At 38.0% G+C, this 16,125-nt stretch overlaps 1 protein-coding gene across 3 annotated transcripts in view; it reads left to right on the top strand.

Annotated features, from left to right (window-relative positions):
- NEBL (nebulette) overlaps positions 1-16,125 on the top strand; it is a 535,063-nt gene that overhangs the window by 497,194 nt on the left and 21,744 nt on the right. The window lies entirely within an intron of this gene.

The following is a 16,125-nucleotide window of genomic DNA, read 5'->3' as shown; positions in this document are numbered from 1 at the left end:
TCTCTGTCTCTCTGTCTCCCTCCTTCCCTGCTCCTTTTGAAATTTTGTTTATTTTTAGAGGGGGTGAGGGGCAAGGCTTTTTTTTCCCCCATTTTTAATAAGAGACTTTTGAAGACCATTCGAGAGAATGAATCTCTGACCTGGAGTGTAAGTCCTAAGAGCAAGTGGTAAGGAAACATTTCAGATTGTGGTGGCTTCCTAAGAGTCTCAAATGATACTATCTAGGGAGCCACCTACTCTGCCTTTACTTAAAAGACTGGTCCTATTGGGTGTCTTTGTGTAGATATCTACCACCAACCAAGCCACACTATGGTGGTGCTTTGATAATTAATTTTCACTCTTACAAATAGACATTAAAACATACCAAAAAGGTAGTTGAAAACTTAGTGAGATATTTCATACCAGTAGCATATGGTTTGGTCTCCCAACTGCATTTTGTACTAATGGATGTTTGTATGCATCATAGGGACTTTCCTCTGTTTATTTTTCTTTTGTGAACAATGACATTTGCCCAACTAGTAAGCTACATGGAACCATCTTTTTATTTCCATTGAAATAAGCAAATATACAGAATCTGACTTAAAAAAATTTCAACAGTCCTATTTATTGCTTTTTAAGAATAAGTTTTTAGTGTCCAAATAGTTTTCCATGAAGTCATTGTGTTTGTTTTTGTTTTTGCTTTTACCATTGTCTGGAAGTTGTTTTTTTTCATGACATTAAAACAGAGTTGACAAGGGAACCTAAAATGAAACAGTTTCCTTCCATTTCTACTAGTGGACTCAAAGGGAGAAAGCCAAACCCCTGCCCTTTTGGTTGCTTTGAAATTGAGTGTCTCTTGTGTCTTGCTGGGCTCTGATGAGGAGGTGTTGATTGAAGCTTTTGCAGCCTAGATGCTTTCTGGTAATGACAGATTTTTTTTTAGTATCTTTGATTTTCTCTGGACAAGCCATCAAACATTTATTTAAGAGCATGTTCTGAAATTAGACAGTTTTAAAACAAATAACTTTATAGCTGTTCAGAGAAAAAAGGAAAAGACTTAAGTATGCAGGAACTTAGGTTTTCACATCTTTCTTTCTTACATGGAAAGGAATTTACATGGCCTTCTTTCTTTCTGGTAGATGATTTCAGGATTTTGTAAAGATATTACATTATAATTATGTATATTGGTTTTGCACGAAAGGGAAGTACTTAACATTGTATTTCTTTCTCTAGCTCTTGATATCTAGAACTACCCTCTCCTTTCTTTTTTGGGTCCACAGAGCAGTCTCATCTTGTGCCCCTGACAGCAATCTGTTTCATTTTTTAAAGAAATAAAAGGCACAATATTTTCATGAACTTCAGGGTTATTGGACTGATTATAGAGTAGAGGAAATCCTGATTGTTAGTAAAAGAGTTAAGCCATCAGGATTCTTTGCTTTTGTGCCCTTGATGCAAATATACCTCATTTTGAACTTTCCCATTTGGTTTTCATGAGCATTCATCCATACACAGAGGCTTTCTCCATTGTTTTAGTTCCATGTCTTTTATGATATTTTCCCTTTTTGCTTTGATTGTGGAATGTTTTCATTTTCCAGGATGATTTGGTTGGCTTGGGAGAGCAGCTCTTTTAGTTTTTGGTTCTATCTTCTAATGTCTTAGATTTCCAAACGGTTTGCATTTTGATACAATAAAGGAGAATTTTTTAAAACCTCTTTTGGTTTTTTAAAATTCTGGATTCTTCTTATTTTAAATGATCTTAGTTGTCTTTTGTCATTAAATTGGCTTAACATACTTAGATCTGACATACTATTTCTTTGGTAGAAATCTACCTAATGGCTTCCTCCCCTAAGACTTTTATCTCTCTTCATTTGTTTTTGGTCAACTTGCTTATATGAAGCATTTGCCTCCTCATCCCATTTGAAATCTAACACAGTGTTTATATCATCTTTAGTGAAAAGCAATTTTACATTTACTTTCAGTTCTTTTATTTGCTTCTGTTTGTCAGTGTAAAGGGAGTCGTAGTGGTGAAACAGGGCAGAATAGGGTGGTGAGAGGTTATAGCAATGTTACAGGGAATGAGAAACAGAAACAGAAGCACTTTACAAAGGTGATATTTTCCTGTCCTACTATTATGATCCCTTCAGTTTTGGAAAAATGGGATGACCTCTTCTCTGCTTTAGCTGGACCAAAGCAAGTCCTGTTTTCTGTGACATTAAAATCATCCCTCAATCAGTCCGTTTTTGTTGGTCATCTGCACAAGCAATGTGCCAATAAGCTTAATTTAAGAGCCTACTATGTGCCAGGTACTGTGCTAAGCATAGGATACAAAAAAAGGAGACAAAAAAGGCACGATTGTCCCCTGCTCTAAAGGAGTTTGAAGCCTTATGAGGGAGACTCCATGCAAACAGCTATTTACAAGAAAGATACATATGGAATAAACTGAGAGTGATCAAAGAGGGAAGGAACTAAATTTAAAGGGGTGCAGGAAAGGTGCCCTGCAGAAGGTAGGATTTTAACTGAGGCTTCAAGAAATCCAGGAAGCAAAGTTGAGGAGAGAGGGCTTTCCAGGCATGAGGAATAAGCCAGTGGATAACAATCGTGTCTGGAGATGAACTGTCTCATTCCAGGAATAGGAAGGAGGCCAGTGTCATTGGATTACAGTGGATATGGCATGGGGGGAGAGTTCAAGGTTTAAGACTAGAAAGGTGGGGGTGGACATTTAACAAAGGGCTCTGAATGTCAGACAGATGATTCTAGAAGTGATAGAGGGAGCCACAAGCACAATCTCTGTTCCCTGCAGATTTTCACTTCAAATTATGCTCCCCATTGTATCTTGGTTATCTAAAGAATAATAGTAAGGGTTCTGCAGCATTCTCAAGACCTCCCAGGGATGACTGGGAGCATTGTGAATCAACACATGCTAGGTGACTAGGGGGGAGGTAAGAAAACCTGTAATATAGAGGCCATGGATCAAGTGAGATAAAGCATATTAAGTGCTCTGTGATCCTTTAAGATGCCCTATAAATGTAAGTGATTTATAGTATTTGCAGCAAACATTGTGAAGTGTTCAATATTTTTAAGTGCCTATCCAATGTGACAGGCACCATGGAAGGCAATGGGGAACAAGCTAGAAGATGCCCACACCCACCCCGACTCCCTCCCACTTTGAAGTACTTGGCAATTCCTTTATGGTTGAGGCATCCCTTAATTGTTGGCTAGGTGGAATCAGTTTCTTTACCCAACTTACACAGACTTTGATTTCTATAATATTGCAGATGGCAAAATATACAGCAGGAATATTGCAATTTTCTCATTTCTCAGTGCAATAAAAGCTACTGGAAAATTCTTAACCCAAGGAAATGACATCTTAGTATTTGTTCTTAAAGGTTGACTCTCAAATTTATGAAAACTGAAAGAGCTGATATATGCAAGACCAGATTTTCTTGGTGATGAAAAATTGCAATGGAAATGGAAATTTTTCTTAATGAAATTCCACTAATGGAATCACACTGGGTTTCTATTTAATTATCCAACAAGTATGACTTAAACTATTAAAGACTCCCAATTAGCATTGTACACTCCCCAGGGAAGAAACCCCCAAATCATATTGATGGAATCCAAAGGCTCTGTGGAGAATAATGGCAGGATGTGTCATAAGCTTTATATTCGAAATGTGAAACTGGGAAAAGAAAAAAAAACAACATTAATGGAAAGAGCTTGTTTGCTCAGAGGAGCACATGTGTCTTTTATTAATTTTTCCAGATTTATCCCAAGCCATCCACATGTATTTATGAAGGACAGTTTTGATCTTAAAACTTGAAAACAATAAAATACTGAAAAATATTTTCCTATGTGGGTGGATCAATTAATAAGTGACGTCTGGCTGTTATTCTTCTGTTTTGAAGTGGCTAGAGAAGTCCCTAAACCAGAAAGGGATCATGTTACAACTGTCTTCATATTCCTAGTTTTCAGAGATAACAAGAAAAATGATATTGGTTTTTAAAGATAAAAAATAACTTTCAAAAGCTGTTTTTAGGCGAGATAAACACACACACACACTCTTTTAGGCGCAAACCTACAAACAACCATATAAAATATGAAAGTAGACAGTTAAATATATCTGCATATGTTATATCTAGTTTTGGGAGCTGATAACTTTTAGGTACACTGCTTTCAGCCAGGTGCTCTCACTTATCCATAAGCCACAGGATAATTGAGCTTGGCTGATTTGATTTTGGTTTCATAAGAAATATATAAAAGTACCTGGTATTAGGTGTGGTGCTGGCTTACTAGGGAGCACCTGTTTGAATATTGCTTAGGGTTCTTATCTGGATTCTGTGCCTATGGCTAAAATCTTTTCCTGGGCTCTTGGTTGATTGTCACCTAGTGTCTTTGCCCCAATGGCCAATCATTGCCATTACATCACCCTGTTAGTTTCTTCTTCTGTTCCATTGATATTGAATTGCTTCTTTACTCAATGCTTATCTAAGGCCTCTCCCAATCTCTCTGCTTCCAGAGACAGCAAATTGGCCTGAGTGACCTCTCTTGTTTGAAACCTCCTTTGAATCCTAGCCAAAATCTCATCTGCAGTCTGGGTGCTGCTATAGTGCTCGTGCCCCCCTCCTGGGCTTATTTTCAGTTAATAGTGTATCTGTCAGACAGAGTTGTCTGCATATTGGCCACTCCATTAGATGGTAAGCTCTGTGAGAGCAGGGACTCCTCTTGCATTTCTTTGCAAATGCTTGTTGGTTTGAACTAATTTGTTCACTCCTGGTCTAACTGATCCCTCTTAGTTCTTCCCAGGCCTCTCTGTGGTCTTACCAGTTCTATAGCTGCAAGACCTTAGAGGCCTCTCATCTAGTCCCTTCCTCTCCCTCCTCCCTAAAATGAAGGGCCTGGAGCTCAAGGAAGTTTAGTGACTCTGCCAATTTCATCAATGTAGTATGGATCAGAGGCAGGTTTTGAATCTGTATCCCTTGACTCCAGAAACATTTTTCTTTCCTCTATAACACTGCTTCCTGCATCCATGCTCACCTTGTGTTTAGAATGCAACCCGCCTATGACTTAGCTTGTCATCTGTATGGTATTAAAAACATTCCAATATGCAAGCATGCTCTGTAATCAGCATTTTATCTTAATACATAATATAGTATATATTATAACATTGCATATAATTATAGACCATACATGATTATATATGCATACATATCCTAATACTTGGGATTTCTTTATGTAATAACGAATTTGCATTATATATTACCATTTGCAAACACAAGGAGCCTTAGAGACCATTGAATCTAGTCTCCTTATTTTATGGATGAGAAAAGTTAAATTATAGAGAAGTAAAATGACTTACCCAGGGTTAGACAACTAGTGTCTGACGAGGGATTCAAACCCTTGCCTTCCTAATTCCTAGTCTGGCATTCTATCCGTTACACCATGCTTGCAGTATTCTTTTGTATATAGTGATCTTTTAGCCTTAGAAGAGCTCTGTGCCAAAGACAGGATACATATCATCAAGTGAGAAAATGGTGTGCAAAGTGCTATATAAATGTGAATTATCATCATCTTCATCATCATCATCATCATCATCATCTTCATCTACCTCATTCTCATTTTGCTTCTCTTCTGTTGTTCCAATATTGTCCAACCCTTCATGATCCCATTTGGGGTTTTCTTGGCAAAGATTCACTGGAAAGGTTTGATATTTCCTACTCTGGCTAATTTTACAGATAAGGAAACTGAGGCAGAGTTCAGTGACTTGCCCAGGGTCACACAGCTAGTAAGTGTCTAAGGCCAAATTTGGACTCCTTAAGATGAGTCTCCCTCACTCTAGGACCAGCACTCCATCCACTGTGCCACATAACTGCCCCATTCTTATTCTTATTTTGGAAATGAGGAAGCAGACTGTATGGGACCACAAGCCAACTATGGCTGGATTTTGTTCCTTTTGAGTGTAAGACCATATCGCTTGTTAGTGGCTACTTGTCTCTGGATTTGGGTGCCATTCATACCCTCATGCTTTAAAACAGTTTGCCACTTTTCTTTTAGGTTTTTAAATTATTAATTTCTTTGCTATTAAGCAATATAGGGAAATTACCATAATAATTGAAGGACAAAAGTGAGAAAGTTGATATTGATGTTTTTCCAGTCAATTTTCATGCTCCTGAGTTCCCCTCCTTTTGGCTAGTCCTTTGTTTCTGCAGAATGTTTCCCTTAGAAAGTTGGCCTTTTGCCTGAGCTAGACATTAGCTCTGTTTTCGGATTAAAACCAATGGGTTTAGTTTTAGGTGTTGGAAGGGTCTCAGTTCCTCTGTCAATTAGTCAAGTATTTATTAAGTAGGGCAGTTAGGTGATGCCACGGATGGAGTTAGGAACACTCATCATGAAATCAGATCCAGTCTCAGACACTTACTAGCTATGTGACCCTGGGCAAATCATTTACCTTGTTTGCCTCAGTTTCCTCATCTGCAAAATGAGTTGGAGAAGGAAATCACAAACCACTCCAGTATCTTTGCCGAGAAAGCCACAAATAGGGTCATAAAGAGTTGAACACAGAGTTGAAAATGACTAGACGACAACAATTTATTAAGTATCTTCAGTGTGCCAGCTGTTGTACCAGATACTGGGGATAAGAAGACAAAATTCCTTGCCCTCGTGGAGCTTACATTCTCTAGGAGAAGACAACATGTACACACAAAAGAGTTTATGAAACAATCATACACAAAATACATAGACAATAAATACAAGATTATTTCAAGTCTCCATTGCTAACCCTTAGCTCTGGGTACTAAAAGTTCTGGTACTTGGCAGATATTCTCCTTTCTTATAGTTTCCCCAAAAGAATATTCTTCTTTCTTACCCTGATTTTGGGAAACATCCTTGCTTTTGCTTCTTTGCTTCCCAAATAAAAATGAATCTTTCTGTGGCCTCCTCGGAATTTTTCTCCTTGGGCTCCAGATTCAGCACAACTTCCTCAGTCACTTTACTGAAGAACTCCAAGCCATGGCTTTCAATGTTTAGTTATTCTCTTTGCCTTTGTTGGTTCAAAATCGGTTTTCTTAAACACTTGCAAGTCCAACACTGTCTTTACATGAGACTCTCTTTTTAGATAAGCTCTCACATCTGGGTTTCCTCTTCTGGGAAGGTCCTATGATCCAGGAACACAAATTCTAAGCTGTCCTAGAACAGATTGCAGACTCCTTGAGGGCAAGGACTTTCTTTTACCTCTTTTTGTATCCTTAGTGGTTAGTACAGTGCCTGGCACATAGTGGGCTCTTAATAAAATGTTTACTGATTAAATGGGATCTTAACTGCCAACAAGATGTAAGATGCCAAGGCCCAGTGTGGTCCAGGGAAGGGTCCTAACTGCTCACTAATGTAGTGTGCCTTTCTGATTTGAGCTTCTCTTTGTGTTCACACTGTGTCAGTGGTGACTTCTTCAAAACTTCCTAGTTTTTGTCTCCCTAGTTCCCAGCTCATACGTAGAACCAATATCACGAATATGTGCTGGGATTAATAAGATTATAGATCTAGACCCAACAGATTCCTCAGAGGACATCTAGTCCAACTCATTCCTTTTACAGAAGAAGAAACTGAGTCTGAGGGAGGTTATGACTTTAGTTACATCACACAGGTCATAACTGGCACCTAATTCTTGGATTAACACCCAGGTCCTCTAATTTCAGAAGCAATGCACTTTCCACTGTAGTATTGACCTTCTTCTTTGTTCACCCCTCTTGGATCTTGAGGTGCTGATGATGGCAAACCCCCCCAACTCCAGGGACTTCTTTCTCGTCCCTAGATTTTACAGAAGACACAAGAACAAAATTATTGGAGCACAGAGAACATAAAATCAATCAATGAACACACAAGGATTTATTAAGTGCCTACTACGTGTCAAATTTTGCTCTGAGAGCTTAGGATACAATTCAAAGAATGAAATCATCTCTACTAACAAGGAATTTACATTCTAATATCAAATACATCCACCTGACCTCTATGTCACAGTGTGAACAACATCTGGTAACACCAGTTAACAGGTTAAATTAAGTGACCAGAGTAAGGTCACACAACTTGGATGTGGTGGAATCCTATATAACTATAATCAGTCAAATATTCTATGTCCTATGTCCAGTGCTATTTCCAGGACACGCAGCTGCTGTACTAAGCCCTCCCACCAAGAGTATCTAGTGCCAGATTTGGAGCTTATGAGATCCCCTTAGAGACTTTAGGCATTGGGATAGATTATTCTGATGGACCAGATGCATGTGCAAATTTAAAATCTGTAACAAATGCAACGTAGGCAATAGTTTTCATTTAGTGTATTCCCAGGATGCCCATTATATTGAATAATGGTGTAGTAGGAAGTTATTTCATTCTTTTTGCATGTTACATAGCTCCCTGGAAGAGCCTGGGCCCTGAGTTAGTTAAGTGCTAGATTAGAAAACCGCAGGATTTTGTCACAGGTAACACCAGCCTGAGGAAAGTGAAGAGCTTATCTTGAGCTGGCTGACCCTTTAGCTTTAGTTTACCCATGTTGAAAAATCAGGTCAGATGGAATACTTAGAGAGTCCAAACTTATTTTCAAAGTCCCTTTCACCCTGCTGAAAGCTCACGCCCTATTGAAAGTAATGTATTTACTCACTGTAAAAATACGCATTGGTCAAAATTATCCTTCTCTTTGGGCACATTCACTCTGGGTTGAGGAGGGGAGCATAGTGATATTACTTAGAGGAATATGCTTTTTAAGACTAAGGTTGTAAGGAGACTTTGGGTCATCTTCCCCCTAATGATACTGTCGTTCTCTTTTGTGGTGCTTGTTATGGTCATAGTGGGGGAAGTTATCCTGCTTTTGACCACTGAAATGACTTCTTGGAGAAACAAAACTGAGGGAAAAAATGATAAACAGAATTCAAACTTTGACATAAGGATAAATGAGATGTGTTAAATGAAAGGAGAGAAGGGGTGGCCAGGTAGCACAGCGAGTGAGAGCACTGGCCCCAGTGTCAGGATGACCTGGGGATCGAATCCAGGCTCAGACACTTAGCACCCACCCAGAAACACCTGGCCGTATAACCTTGAGCAAGGTACTTAACCCCGATGGCTTAAAATAAATAAATAAATGAATGAATGAATGAATGAATGAATAAATAAATAAATAAATAAAATGAAAGGAGAGATGCAATGACCAGATTTAAGAGTTTGTTATCCCACTAAATTCAAAGAAATTAGAGTATAATTAAAAAGGCTACTGGGATTCCATTGGGCTGTGAACTCCTCGAAAGCAGAGATGACCTTGGGTCTTTCTCTGTTTCCCCATAATTTAGTGTTTGGCACATCGTAAGTCCTTAATAGATGCTTATTGACTGAGTTTGGATGCTGGTTATTTCCTATGTTTATTGACCTCTAGGAACCTCGATTTCCTCATCCATATAAAGGAAATTATATTTGTATTACCTGTCTCACCGAATTTTTGTTGAGGAAACAGTTTGGGAGTCTCAGAATGCTATATAAATATGTGCTTAGGGATCTCTGGATGACCATTAGTCTTCATTCAGAGCACCCCAGCCCCAGGTAGGCATCAGTATAAGCAAAGGAGGCCTAAAGGGCAGAGAGAGAGGACAGGACTGGGGAATGTAATGTAAATTGCAGAAGGAAATAAAATGAAAAGTGGGCTGGATGGAGACTATATAAAAATAAGATCACATTGGTAAGGAAAAGAATAAATAGACATTTTTAAAAAGTCCCCCCCCCCAAACAAGGGAAGTCCATTTAAGCAGATGCTAAAATGTATTTTCACATAAGAATTTGAAAACAAGCCTTTTAGGATGAGTATTTGTATGTGATATAATTTTAATTCTTTCAGGTCACACTATATTTACAGGATGGCATATCAGTAGCTTAAGCATGAGACTCATTGAAAGAATTACGCAAACCCAGTGGTCTGTCTGAGTGAGGAGGCTTCCATTATGGGTAAAGTGCTAGACTTGTTCCCAACTGCAGTATTACTACTTTGGTAATGAGGTTTGGAGTTTACCCAGTTGGGATCTTTCATAATCACTTAATGCTTATTTTAAAACTAACAGCATCTGCATGCCTCCTCCAGTCTAGTCATTTTTCAGTTGCATTTCATTAGTTTCATCTTAATTGTTTTGTGGGGGATTCTTTGTCCTTCTCAACAACTTTGGAACCTCTTTGATGTATATTAAATGAGATGTACAGAACTATAGCCATATGTTAGAAAATATGAAAATAATTCTTTGGGGTTATGCACTATAAAAAATATGTCCTTTTTCTGAAGTGTACTTTCCCCTTCATTTAAGATAAAAACAGCACAGATCCATGGCAGCAGTTCTTAAAACTGTCTCCTTCTCATGTATGTTTTGTCTCTAGAGTCCTGTCTTCAACCCTCTTCTCTTGATCATTCAGCAATTTTGACACCGTGGACCACTCCTTCCTACTGAATATGCTTTACTCTTTTAGTTTTTGAGATGCTGTAGTCTCCTGGTTCACTTTCTACCTCTGTAAACATTCCCTCTTCATCATTCTCATTGGTTTTCCTAGTTTTTAAATGCAAGCTAGACCTCAGAGATCTGTTCTTGGCCCTCCTCTCTCTGCAACCTTTCCTACTGACAATCTATTTCTCCCATGACTGCAAATAGAGCTTCTGTGTAAATGACCCTCAAATCTCCACCTCCATCTTTACCTCTTGACCCTCCACTTACAGCTGTTGGCAGGGTACCTCCTACCTGAAAATCCACCTCAAACCCAACATGTCAAAAACCTAATTAAATATCTTCCATCTTATAAATCTGCTTCTTCCTTCTGTCTTCACCATTTCTGCCTAGGGTACCACCATTTGCCACATTTGTAACTTTGGAGTTGTTTTTGACTTGTCTTTCTTTTTAATTTCCTGTATCCAGTCAGTTATCAAGTCCTGGTAATGCCACCTCTGAAACTTCTATTGAAACTTTCTCCTCCTCTTGCTACCACCTCCTGCCACCACCCTTGTTGTCATTACTACCCAACTGGACCATATCAATAGATTGTTTCCAGATCTTTCTCCATCTGCTTTGCCTTATCCTTCCATGGGATGATTATATTGAGAGCATCAGTATAAACAGTTATGGCTTAAAAATCCTCTATGGATGACTATTGCCCGTCAAAATTCAAGCTTTTTTTGTTTGATCTTTATTCAACTGGTAAACATTTCTTTTAAATTTTTAAAAAAATTTATCTTATTTTTAATTTATGGAATAAAACTAGCATTTTCATAATAGTATAATAAAAAAGATGATTGCCCATGAAACTGCAATCTGCTATGTGCAACTTGCTGTTCCTTTTAAATATACATCAAAGTTATCATGTAAATTTCTTTTTTTTTTCCTTTTTTATGTGTCAGGCACTGTGCTAAGTGCTTCAGGGCTTTCTAAAATTTCAGTCTTATTTCATAGTATACATCCCACGAATTCTTTGCTCTGACATCACTGAATTATGCTTTTCCTCCAAATGTATTCTATTACGTTTTACTTCATCCCTCTCTCCTTCCCCCATGTATCACCCACCATGCAGGGTTTTGTAAGGATCAAATGAGATAATATTTGTACAGTACAGTATCCAGCACACAGTAAGCACTATATAAATGCTTACTCTCTCTCCTTCCTGCATCCCTTCCTCTCTCTTCCCCTCCCCCCCATTCTTCTACTTTTCCTTATATCTGGAATAGCTTTCCTTTTACCAAGGATAGGTCTTCACCTGCTAAATTTCTAAGTATGATTTAAACCCTTCAGATAATACCCACTCTAGGTGTCTTAGAAGCGTTAGAGTGGTATACAGAGTGCTGGACTTGAAGTCAGGAAAACCTGAACTCAAGACCTGCCTCAGATACCCTAACTGGGATGATCCTGGACAGATCATTTTCTCTCTCTTACAGTTAGTTTTCTCATTTAAAAAATGAGGCTAATAATAACAAATACTTCACAGGGCTATTGTAAGGATCAAAGGAAACATATGTGTTTATGTTTATATTTAGGCAGCTAGGTGGCAGAGTACCAGGCCTGGAATCAGGAAGACCTGAGTTCAAATCCAGCCTCAGACACGTACTATCTGTGTGACCCTGGGCAAGTCACTTAATCCTGTTTGCCTCAGTTTCCTCATCTGTGAAATGAGCTGGAGAAGGAAATGGCAAACCAATATCTTTTCCAAGAAAATCCCCAAAGGGATCATGAATAGTTGGACATGACAAAACAGGTTTATATTTAATGTACATGATACAGAGTTATGTATCATGTTATATATTAAATGTGCATGATGTGTACATATACATAGCACTTTGCAAACTTAAAACTCTATATAAGTGTTATTTATTATTATTAAATTTCTTGCTCTGTTGGTGACATCTGGTCCCCATTTTGTTATTCTTGTTTGGCTGTTTCAGTTGTGTCTGACTCTCTGTGACCCCATTTTGGGAGTTTTCTTGGCAAAGATACTGGAGTGGTTTGCCATTTCCCTGTCCAGCTCATTTTACAGATGAGGAAATTGAGGCAAGCAAGATTACACAGCTAGTAAGTGTCTGAGGCTTAGATTGAACTCAAGAAATGAATCTTCCTGAGTTCAGGCAGGAAGCTTCATCCACTGAGTCACCTACCTGCCTGGTCCCCCATACTGGACAGTACACAGTTACTTATTGTATTGATTATTCACTCATTAAAGCACAAGATTTTTTTTAGCTGCCATCTGATCACCTTTTGGTTGTTAGTTCATAAACATTGTGGTAAGGGTGCTCACCTCAACATTTGACTTCTGTGTGGAAGATAGACATTTTTGTGAAGCACAATTGTTCTTATGCTAAGGGAAATCAAGACAGATGCACCCCTAAATTAGATGTTCTTTTTGTTAACTACTTGTTGAGTAGACCCCACCTTGGCTCACTATGGTCTTTTGTTAGCTTTATTTGGATTTATTCATATTTTCATATTTGGAGCTTTTTCATATTTTTTAGGTGACCTTTCCTAGAGCTACATTTTACTTTCCCCTCTGTTCTTCCCTCCTTAAAATCTTCTCATCCATGTTTTTTCAGTTTTTCCTTTTATTCTCTTTAGGAATAAACAATAAATCGAAAATAAATACTCCTTCCAAAAAAGTCCATAAGATAGACTTTATGAGTGTTGTAGTTTTAATACTTTATAAGACCCCAAGGAAAGACCAAGTTCACCATATTTCTTTGGGCTTGAGTCAGCTTCCAGGTCTCTGGTCAATCAGCCTTGCTACAGTGAAATGAATTTTGAGTTCTGTGTCTGTTTTTATTGTTGCCTTAGGTTAACTACAACATTGTTTGTGCAGATGCTGAAACTAAAGTCTCTAACTTAAAATTTGGGGCCACAGGATGGCCGTGTTTTCATGTTTCATCCATTACAGGGGGCAGTCAGGCATAAAAAGTATACGGGGAATTTTTCCACAAGTGAAATTTTTTTTAACCATTGCAGAAATGGAATAACCGCTTACTTTTCCCTTAATCCACATATCCCATAGTTTTATGGGAGGGTTGTGACATACATGGCAGATTTCCTTCAGCTAAATATATATAATCAGCCTGGATTTTGAAATGGTTTGAAATTTATCTTTTATCATTTCATTTCTAAAAGAACTCAGGCACATGGCATAGCAACAAAGACATCATCTACACTATGGGTCAGTTTAAAAATATGGCTCGGAAGTGCCCTCAACATGGAATTCCAAATGGTCACAAATAATACATTAATTTCCCCAGTTTCTTTTGTGTGAACAAGGCTGCTTCTGCAGCAATGAAAGGAACTTTATTGTTAGAGAATGGCATTAGTAAGGATGATGGTAGTTCTCATTTATGTAGCTCCTTAAGGTTTTGCACAGAGCTTTATGATTGTAATTTCATCTGATCCTTGCAACCCTATGTGCTAGGAACCCATTTTACAGGTGAGGAAACTGAGGTTCAGAGAAGCTAAGGATCTTGCCCAGGGTCATACAGATAATAAATGTTTGAGCTAGTATTCAAGCCCGTGTCTTGCTAATTCCATTCCAGAGCTGTGTCTGCTGTATCATGCTGTCTTTCTGTACAAAGATGGAAGGATTTTACTTAATTCGATTCTCACACACAAGGAGAGACTGGTTGCTGAGGCAGCCCAGGTACCACAGTGGATAGAATGCCTCTGGATGTGGAATCAAGAAACCCTAAATTTAAATCTGGCCTTAGATACTTACTAGCTGTGTGATGATGACCCTAGATGAGTCACTTAACTTCTCTGTCCCTCAATTTCATCCACTGTAAAATGTTCATAATAATAGGACCTACCTCAAAGGGTTGTTGTGAGGATTAAATGGTACAACATTTGTAAAGAGCTTAGCACTGTGCCTGACACACGGTAGTCACTTAATCGCTCCTCCATACCCCGCAATGGAAATGATGAAGAACTGGGGAAGGGAGAAGGTATGATCGTTCCATTTTAGAATTTGTGATAGAGGAGAAAAAATCCAGGGGTAGTCTGACATGTATCTTAGATTTGGATATATCAGATTTTAAATGATTTAGAGAAAGGATAAAATTCTACAGGGATGTCATCCCAGGAAGGAGCAATTCCACATCAGACCATTCCGAAGAGGAGGTCAAGGAGGAGCCAGGATTGATAGACAGGGAACTTAACAACTAACAAAGTTTTGAAAGTCACTTAACCCTGCTTGCCTCAGTTTCCTCATCTGTAAAATGAGCTGGAGAAGGAAATGACAAACCACCCCAGTATCTCTGCCAAGAAAACTCCACATGGGGTCATGAAGAGTCAGACACAACTAAAAATGACCAATCAACAATAGCAAAAAAACTTCCTTGCCAAGGAAGAGGAGCTTCAGAGAGGAAAAAATAGAACAAAAGATGACTGATTGAAAGTATAAGTGACAGATAAAGTAAATAGGAAAGACTGAGAAATTTGAAAAAGTACCTAACTTCTCTTAATGAGATCAAATGAACTGCATTTTAGGCAAAAAAAAAAAAACCTGCTGGTGAGATCATTGAATAATTGTTATTTACCTCTGAAAGATCATGAAAAAGAGGAAAAATACTCCAGGATTGAAAAAGAAACAATATTCTTCCAATTTTTACTGAAGCAAAAGGAACGAAGTTCAGTGAACTTGATTTGTTTCCTGGCAAAGTTCTAGAAAACATTATTAAAGGCATAATTTGTAAACATCTAGAAAAGGAAATCGTCATCACAAAGGGCCAGCATAATGTCATCAGGAAAAAAGTTAACTCAATCAGTTCCTTTTTGGGTCTGGCTAATAGATTAGTAGACTAAGAGACTGTTGTTTACCTACATCTTGACCAAACATTTGACAAAGTCTCACTTGCTATTCTTGTGGAAAAGATGAAGGACAGGGGGCTAGACAAAAATGCAGTTAGGTTATTAAAAGGTCAAGTTACAAAGAATAATGATTATTGGTGCAGTGTGAACTCAAAAGGTGGTCTTGGTAAAGGTTCCTGGAATCTGCTTTGTTCATTGTATGATCTAACATTTATTCAATAACTTGCATAAAACCATGGATCTCATGGTTATTACATCTGTGAATGACAAAGTTGGGGGGCTAACTAACACACTGGGTGATGACAGATCCCAGGTTTGTTAAGATTTTGACTGGCTAGGATATCGATCAAATCTAATAAGATTCAATTTAATAGAAATAAAAGTAAAACCTTCCACAGATCTGAAAAAAAAATCAGCATCATAAGTACAAGATGGGGTATGTCTGTAACTAGAAATTAGTGCTGCTTTTTGGGGCATTATTACTGGACTGAAAGCTCAATATGAGTCAATAATATGACAGTCAAAAATGTATGATTTTAGGCTATTGTAAAGCCATGCTCAAGCAGCTTTCCAGAAGAATGCTACTGTGAACAGCTTTTAAGGTTCTGATTACACAGTATAGTGAACACTCTATTCAGTAACAAATCAAAGCAAAACATTCAAAGAAAATCAAGGTACAGCATTCACAATGTTACAACTTATCACAGAAAATAACAATATAGTATTCACAACAGCTTATCATTTAAAATGGCCACATAGTTTTCACCAAAGTGGTCACAAGATTTAGAACAAAAAACAATCATCTCAAAGTACAATA

This window comes from Petaurus breviceps, unplaced genomic scaffold (assembly GCF_028583685.1).
Source record: "Petaurus breviceps papuanus isolate PSGF00001 unplaced genomic scaffold, PetGlider_PUasm1.0 178, whole genome shotgun sequence".
Classification (NCBI taxonomy): Eukaryota; Metazoa; Chordata; class Mammalia; order Diprotodontia; family Petauridae; genus Petaurus; species Petaurus breviceps.
This window is presented reverse-complemented; position numbering and strand designations above follow the sequence as displayed.